The sequence below is a fragment of the Cyprinodon variegatus genome, unplaced genomic scaffold, assembly GCF_000732505.1.
Source record: "Cyprinodon variegatus isolate N-32 unplaced genomic scaffold, C_variegatus-1.0 Scaffold77, whole genome shotgun sequence".
Taxonomy (NCBI): domain Eukaryota; kingdom Metazoa; phylum Chordata; class Actinopteri; order Cyprinodontiformes; family Cyprinodontidae; genus Cyprinodon; species Cyprinodon variegatus.
Window position 1 is genome coordinate 1,629,188 of NW_015150530.1, and position 9,505 is coordinate 1,638,692.

The 9,505-nt window shown below is 39.5% G+C and overlaps 1 protein-coding gene across 4 annotated transcripts in view; it reads right to left on the minus strand.

Annotated features, from left to right (window-relative positions):
- Window positions 1–9,505, minus strand: part of LOC107083533 (ETS translocation variant 3-like protein) — a 77,370-nt gene that overhangs the window by 23,152 nt on the left and 44,713 nt on the right. The window lies entirely within an intron of this gene.

Genomic DNA, 9,505 nt, shown 5'->3' on the forward strand with positions numbered 1-9,505 from the left:
TCTATCTATCTATCTATCTATCTATCTATCTATCTATCTATCTATCTATCTATCTATCTATCTATCTATCTATCTATCTAAGTGAGTCAAAGCCATGAAGACGGAGTTTGAAAAACTGCACAACTCTGACTAAACAAAAACAATTTACACCATATCCAATTGATAAAATATAAGTATGTAAATTCAGTATTAATACAAGTTTAAAAAACAAAACAAAAACAATTCCTGACCTTCCAGGCTCTATATCACCCTATGAAAACTGATTTTCTGGGTTGGCCATCATGTTTAACTTGTAAAGCAGTGAATTGCAGCAATGCATTACTGAGCTGATTATGCGCATTTATTGCCCAATTAAGCATTCAAACACAGGTTGGGGTGTTTAATCTGGTTTATACAAGAAAAAGAGTTCATTTGCACACAGTGCCACTTCTTGGGTTTATAACTGTTTAGTGAAAAGTTCGGGTTTAATAGCATAGTGAATGAAAATTACTTAAAAAAATTAGGCGAAAGTACAAATAAAACCATCAATTTTTTAAAGTCTTCCAAAGGCCATTTCCATTCATGGAGCGAAGTCAGGTGAAGTTTAGACTCCAACTGGGCTCATAAATATGAGCTATAGCCTGTGATAAATAAAGGAACTTGTTTTCTCAGATGTTCATGAAAGGTGAAGAACTCCTACAAGAAGTTGAAGAGCAGGTGAGTGGGGATGAGGATGTTGAAGCGCGCCAAACGGTACATTGGTATGATATGGAACACCGGCCTTAAGAAAATAAGGAGGGGAAAGGATGAAGAAAAAGAGTATCAATCGATAGGGTTAAATTATTCATCGTCATTAATTATCGATCGCTTTCCGCTGCCGGCTCGTCCGCCTCGCGCCAGAGTTGAAAGGAGGGAAAGCGCGCTTTATTAAAACCGGCTCGAGCCTCATTGTTTCATGTCCCGCGGCAAAGAAAAAGCTCGAGTTTGGATCTGCCCGCGCCAGTAGAAAAACACACACACACACACACACACACTCACACACACACAGCTACTCCTTCCTTTGCTGTCTCCTCACCTCACCCCTCACAGCCCCCCCACCACCTATCTCCCTCTCTCTCCCATTCTCTCCCTCTCTCTCTCTCTCCTGACGCGCGGGATGAGCTTTGGGGAGCCTCGCGCGGTGTTCACGGGGCGGCTGTGTCTCGCGTGGATCGATGAGGGATCAATGGCTCGCGCTGACTAATAGCCAGAGAGCGCCTTTGATCTCGCGGCTGAGAGATCAAAACCCGCGCGAGAGGGAAGAGAAATAGGAAAAGAAACTGTGCCGGCGAGCTGACCTTCACACATACTCACGCACACGCGTGATGTGTACGTTAACGCCACGTAGTGCATCACAGCTTTTAGGAATCCGACTGCAGGAAATCCTATGAGCAAAAAAAGCTATATGAGAGATGCGTGGCGAACCGAACCCACGCACTAACACTATATCACACATCTAACAGGTGCGCACAAACCACTCTGAGCCGCTTGTCCTGGTTGCTGCTCCTGATTATTTTGACTTCCCCAAAACAAGGTGATACAGCGAGAACAAGGGAACCATCTGTTGTTTCCACAGAGCAGATGATTGTCCCGTGGGCTTAAATTCACGCCTATTGAGAAGAATAGGTGTGGGTGTATACTACTGTGTGTGTGTGTGTTCAGTTTAAAAGTTAACTACAACGTTAAAAGAAGATGAGTTAAACAAAAAAAGCTCTAAAGCTAAGAAAGAGGTGTTTTTTTGGGGATTTGAATTGAAATTACATGCATAGGCCAAAGTTTTTTTCTTTTTTTTTTTAAAGAACATATCTCTCCAAAACATAAGAGAAGAACAAGCTGCAAAAACAATTGAGCGATGCTTGAAACAGCAAATAATTAAATTTTATTCCTGCTCTCCTTGGATGGTCACCATAGTATGTGAGGGTTCTCATTAAGGAGTTTTAATGTTTGAGTTTAATCAGCTTTTCTAATCTGCACAAGGGATTTCATGTTTTTGTTATCTCATGTCATCTAAACATTCACACAAGGATTTGATTCATTAAAAATAAAAAATAAAACTAAGGGAAGAGTATTAACTTAGAATCATTTACTTTTAAAGAGAGTTACTGATAGTTTAGTAAAGATTTTTTTTAATATACCAAGCAGAAACTTTCATCATTGTCAAAACATATTGCCATATTTTATTTTCTAGTCTAGAGGTTCCAAAACAGGTGGAATAAAAAACAGCATAAACAACCAAAGTATTTGGTTTTGTTAATTTCAAAGAAATTATTTTATATCTTTAAGCACTTTAAGACGTTAGTTTAGTTCAACTTCCGTAGTGTATCATAAAAACCCCACAATGGTTGATCAAGGACCCCAACTGGTAACAACTTCAACTTTGGGAATCAATGTTCTAGGCAGTGGGAAACATAAGGAGAAGAAGCACCAGGCTGAGCACCTCTTCAGTCACTGTCAGCCTGAAATACCTAACCTAATATATTACTTGATTTGTTTAAGTTTTGCTCTATCCTTAGAAAAAGACCAAATGTAGGCATTGTGTTTCCCCCTCTGTATCTAAAGTACAACTCATATCCCTCCAGAGTTGCACCTCCGCCCTCATCTTATTTTGAAAATTCCTCTAGAAGACGTGTTCGGAGGAGCGTGGAACATACTGGGGGTATCTCTGCACTCTCTGCTGTGATTAACAGCTGCATGCTTGCTTATACAGGAACACAAACGAGCAGAGTAATCCCAGTAATGATAGTTTTTCAAAGGAGCGGTCAGATCCCTCTCCACAGTCTTCACCAGAGAGGTAATAAAGGAAAAAGAGAAGGGTTCTGTGAAGGTGACCAGCAGCTCTCAGCTTTGACTTTTTTTCTTTCTTTACTCGCATTTATTTTAATTCAGTTCAATTCAGTTTATTTATATAGCGCCAATTCACAACACATGTCATCTCAAGGCACTTTACAATTTAACCAGATCATAAATTTAAATTGATTCAAAGCTTTCTATCTAAGGAAAACCAGTCAATCGTATCGACTAATTGATTTGATGGCAATCCCTCACACTAAGCATGCTTGTAGCGACAGTGGAGAGGAAAAACTTCTTTTTAACAGGATGAAACCTCCAGCAGAACCAGGCTCAGTGTGAGGGGCCATCTGCCGAGGCAGACTGGGGTTCAAGGAGACAGAAGCAGAGATACAAAAGGCAACTGTAAAAGGTGGCCCCCTCTCAGGAAACACATAGCCAGGCAGACAAACTTCGAGCCAACTCCCATGTCAGAGGATCAAGAGAGCACATCCAGCCAGTCACAGTCAGAGAAACAGGACTACACTGAAAACAGGCAACTAGACTTAAAAGTCTTGGTACGCTGCTTTTTGTCCACTTAAAATGTATTTTCTAGTTTTTATTAACCTTTCAATTAAGAAAATCATGACTTATTTTTATTTCATATTATATCAAAATCATCAATTTTATTCACAGCCCCTAAGTAAACCACCCTTGCTTAAGGTACAGCTGCTATTGTCATCTCTCCAAAACTACATCATATCTCTGACTAAGCCAGTGTCAAAAATCAGATGCAGTAACCCCTTTTTAACCTGAGGAGGGCACCAAACCAGCAGGTTTAGACAAACAGGACTAAAACATGCTACAAATTGTCAAAATTATTCTAGGGACTTTTAGACAAAAAAAAAAATCTATTCATATTTTATCAGCCCTTGCCGTCTGTCTGAATCCAAAACATCATTGCCACAAAAAATGAAACGGTAAAAGCTTCATTTAGATTCACATATCCAGAATGGGCATGTGAGTAAACACAAGTTTCAGAGGCTGATATTTACATTGAGACTTATATCCTTACTTATTACATCATGTGATTCTGTTCTCATCACAAACATTTCTAAATAACACATAGACTGTACAGCAGGAATGTAAACTTGACATTAATAAAAGACTGGGGTCTCATTCATTCATCTATATCCAGCATAAATCACTGCTGTTATGAATCAAACACTTGTTTTGACCCTGAAGACGTGTCAGCTCCCTCACGGGGCAAGACAGAAGCCCACTGGACAGTTAACTGTACAAATGGACATACTCATAGCTGAGCACAAATTAAAGAAATAAATTAACATATTAGTTATATATTTGGACTGTAGGAGGAAGCCTGAGTACCCAGAACCCACGCATGCACAAAAGAAACAAAAGTCCAGGACCTTCTGCTCCCTCGCAGCAGTTAATGAATGAAAACATAAAACTAAATAAATAGGAAACAAAATTTCTTCTGTATTTTGAAAAATTTTGCAGTGGATTTTTCTTTTTTCCTGCTGTTTGCTGTTACTGACATAAGATAAAGGGTTTAGGTTATAGATTTTTTTGCAAAGCCAGAATAAGTTTTTACTGTGTTCATCAAGTTGATAGAGGAGGCTTTTTTTTTTTTTTAAAAAGCATTTGTATCTTTTCACATTTTTACCTAGGTAAATGCACCAATCTAAGCCTCTGTCTCTCCACTTATCCACATCATAACCTTTCCATCTTTCTCTCCTTATCCCTCCTATTCACCCCCCCTTCCCCTCTTTGGTCAGTGAGTCTCTCTATATCGCTCTCACTTCCCGAATTAACCACTCAAGAAGTCACCACCGACTCAATCAATAGCTCATACATAAACCCTGCTATAATCGCTCCCTCTGCCTGTCTGTCTACCCCCCGTCCTCCTCTCACCTCATTTCTTCTTCTTACCCCTTTCACTAACACACTTTTCATGCACCCCTTCCCTTTCGTTTTTGTCTCCCCTCTTTTACACGTCTTCAAAATGAAAAAATTGATGGTTCTCCCCTTTTATAACCATCTAATCTTTGACATATAAAAGTAATCAGTGTTTTTGTTTTTCAGTGCTGTGTCAGTTTTGCAAATGAACCTGGCAGACTAACAAAAAAGACCCGCCGCCTGTCGCTATCATCACCTACGGGCTGAGCTGCAATGTTTCCATCAATGGATATACCAATCAGCCAACCTTTTAAGACTATGCACTTAAATGACCCCATGGGATGTCATAGTATCACTTTAGCTAAGGATGTAAGAACCACATTTAGTTAACATCTAAAGAGTGAGAAAGTAAAATTATTTTTAGTGTGCATTTGTAATCTTCCAGTTTTTAAATCTTCAAACAAATTTTAAGTTAGCCTACATAATAGCCACCTGTACGGTAAGATGTTAACAGGCTGACATGATTTAAAACAAGTTCAGAGAGGACAAGGCTCACTCCTACAGAGAGGGGTAAATCAGAGAAACCTCTTGCATTTGGGTGTTGAGACGATGGAAGTGTCTGCTGCAATCCTGACCTTGACCCCATTGGCTGTGCAGTTCATCCTACAGTGATTAACAGCCTAATTGGTTGACTTGATACAAATGCTCTTTGAGGAATAGAATGGCATCCCGCAGCAGCGTGTGACCAAGCTGGTAACTAGCATGAGAGGTAGTTTGCAGGTTGCTGTAGTTGTGTACGGTCGTCCAACAGACTAATGGGAAATCTGATGTTTTATATAATTATTTATTTTATTGTTAATAAGTCATTGTTTCTTTTTGCTCAGACGAAGCTACAGTTTATTTTAATGGCAGAAAGAAATTGGTCAGCTTTTTAGAGGTACAACCCACATTCTCAACTGTGCTTCTTAATCCACTAATGAGTTTTAAATAAGAAATGTAGCAAAGTTTTGAGGGAAATATATACAGTAAACTGGTGGGGAGTATCTAGTAACTTTTATTTACATTGCATTCATTGCTATGGCCTAACCCTGTCCCTAATGATGACACTAACTATTACCAGCACATACTGTACCTAACCGTAAACCTAAACTGAATAGTTCTAACCCCCACCCCAAAAGAGAACTACCCATGGGAACCAGTCCTTTGTCCTCCTAAGTACATATAAGTCCTTTAAATGTAGAATATTTCCAATATTCAATATATTACAGGGTATCAAAAACATGGTCACACATATGCCCCATCTACACTACCCCTCAGAAATCAATCCGTGCCATGTTCGGACAGAGCTTGGATCAGTTAACCATGCCGAGCTTCGTTCTTACGACCATTTACACATCAGGCTAGCACAGTCCCTAGGCTCCTATCGACGGTCAACCATAGTACAGCTCTCAATGGAGGAATTATGCTGACAAAAATAGCGGCGCCCATAATATTCAGGAGCTTATGCCTGGATAGCATCCTCTGCCCAAATTTCAATGAAAACCTCGGTCCAGCACCATCACAGGTCACAAAACACTCTTTTGATCCCATTTATTGTTAATAGGCAGAGAAAAAGTTCCTGTTGTGAACAGGTAAAGAGATCTGTAAATTGCAAAGCCAGAAATGCTGGAAAACCTGCAAAATCAGTCAGCTGACTGTGAGTAGGAGATGATGCGGTCTGCTATACGCTCTTTGTTATCAGAGAACCAATCCACCATACTGTGAACTGTGCCAAGCCCTAATGTTGAACTAGTACTAGATTTAGCGCGGTTCGGTTGTGTCTGGCACGGCTGACACAATCACTTACACTCAACAGTCAACTGGGTCACCGTGCTCGGATCGTTCTTGGCACGGTTTCAAAAGGGTGTAAATGGGGCTTTATATTCTTTTTAATCTGGGTACAGATTTTTCAAAAACTGAAATAGCTATTCTCCTCTCTAACCATCCCTCCAAAACTTTTGGGTGCCCATTCTTAGCAGCCACTTACTGAGTGGTACTTCTACTGAGTGCCTTTGGGACAGGCTTTCAATCTGTTCAATTCAAATTCAATGCATGTTCCAAGTTCATTCTATTTCATCAAATACATTGCCAACAATAGCCCGGTCCACTGTCCTTCCAGTTATATAGTTATACTGCTTCCATTTGGCAAAGTCTAACGTTCAGCCAACTGGCAAGTAACTTTTTTTATGGAGCATGGATGCATTGCTTCATTCACCATCTCTAAGTTTCAATGATTCAGGGGAACGGAGTTGAATCCTGGTTGCGTCAGAAGGGGCATCCGGCATAAAGACGATGTCTGTCAGCTACTTGTAATGACTTTCTACGGCAACCCCTAAATAGACAAACAAAAATGTTTATTGAGGTATTCAACAATCTTGGCAAGTTCTTAAAGCTTGAAAACAACCGATGACCATCAAGAGCATCATCTCGATCAGCATGAATAAATCACTTCAGGCTCTTAACCAAAATCAGATTTTCCAAGATCAAATGAATGATGAGCTAGCCAGCTGAAAACCAATACAGCTTTGCTGAACATAATGCATCATTTCTAGTAAATTCTTGATGCCCTTTTTGGAGTAATTTCAAATCCTTTGGTTTCACCATTGTCTGTAGTCCTTCTGGGACTTGATATTTGTGTAGCATCACTATAAAATTTATTGCAGGAGTGCAGTAATTCCTTTAAGTGCAAGGGCACCATCAGCCCATGTTAGCGTGTCCAGCCAGAATGGGTCTTGTATTGCGTTATAGAAAAGACAAGGAGACATCAATATTGCATTATCTCATGTTTAACTGCGAGACACAGTTGTTTTGGGGGCCTTAAAGATATTGTATTACCAAAGGAGATGCAGGCAAAAACATATTACACACATACACACAAACATATGAAAAAAAGGGAATAATACACAGAGAATTTTAAAATTATAAGGCCTCCACACACCCTGTACACTTTCCCCCTTCCATCTCTATCTCTCTTTCTCTGTTTCTTCCCTCGCTTCTCCTCTGACTCTCCCTCCAAAGTCTTTGATTCGTCCGTACGGTTTGATCTGCGAGAGAGCGAGTTTTGTAAACACATTTTTCACGATCATATAGCCACGGGCAAGGGGAGCGTGAGGCGCGGAGGAAGAAGAAGGAGAGACTCAGAGAGAGAGAAAGAGGGTGTGTGTGTGTGAGTGAGTGTGTGTGTTGGAGAGAGAGAGAGGGGGTTACATTTAATGAGAGTGCAGGATGGAAGGATAGACTGACAGAAAGTGCAAGGATGGAGTCTGAAATTTGGAATGACTGCAATAGAGCATGTACGAAGAAGACACAGACATGTTAAAAACGCACACACACACACATTTGTGAGTTGGGGCGATAGTTTTGAAACAAGCAAAGCATCACAGAGGTTGACGAAATGTGAAGCAACAAGAAGAAAAAGCAACTTATTCAGTTTTCCATATCATGCAGAGAGCTGTGACAAGACGAACACATTGTCTGCCGATGTGACACTTCCTCATGCCACCAAAGGAGGGTAAAGATTCACAGATATTAAAATTATTCACACTTTTTGTATATGTGTGTGGGGATAATTTTTGAAAACAAAATCCTGATTAGGATGAAGATGATTGAGCTAAATATTTATTTTTGCAACAACAAAAACCTCTGAAATTCTGTTTTTTAAATAATTTTAAGTTCATAAGTGACCCACCGTCACACAGTAAAATTTACACTAAAGTAAATAAGGGATTATATTCTACCAGGAAAAAACAGTCTTTCTGTCAAACTGTTCCTAAAGTTATCTGGCTTTATGATGCATAGAATAAGGCTGTGGTCCTACCACTACTGCTGCACACTGCCAGTCAGATGGCTTAAGTTTGGAAACATGCTATTGCCTGCTCTAAAGTAAGTAATTTGTCCATTCTGAAACAACTATCTGGCCTTGCATTTGAAGGGGGCAAAATATGGGCGTCACAGGTCCAAAATTTCTACCCGAACAGACAGCCTGACCATCTCAGCTTGGTATACTTATAAGATTCAAATAAGGGGAGAAGGAAAACAGTTTGTGCATTAAACATTCTCTTAATTCGGAGATCGGATTTCCATAAATGTTGCTAAACAGATGTGGCACAATAAAAATTGAACAGATTGCCCTAGCAGCAACAATTGGCTGCACCAAGAATCATATGGATATTTTTATGTTTTCAACTTATTTTAATGTACATGCTAAGACTTCCAGACACTTCTCAAAGGTATAGATCTATTCTATTCTATTTTATTTTATTCTATTCTATTCTAGTTGTTATTTTAACAAATTTAAACAAAAGTAATTAGATGTTTAGGATGCAGTGAAACATTTTGGACTGAATTTTAAACGTTTCTTTGTGTTTTTTTTTTTTTTGTTGTTGTTTTGTTTTGTTTGTTTTTGCAATTTTACAGATGATTAAAACGGTTATAGAATTTGTCAGAAGAATAAAGATTTCTGGCAATACCGCAGTTTGGCTTTTCTGGACGCGGCCCTGCAATTTCCTGGCTGTTACTCAATTAATGCAAAGTAGAGCAGATCTTACAGACAGTGCACGTGCAGGACGCATCTCATTTGTTTCTGATGAACAGAAAAAAGAAAAAGAAAATAATGGTTTGAAAACAGATTAAGGAGCCAGCCAATAAAAACGTCGGTAAACAAATAAACGCACGGAGGTGCAAAGCTGAACTAATAAAAGCGCGGGGCTCCCATTCCTAACATACTATACAGCTTTTTTCCCACTTGGCTGGAACACTTTGG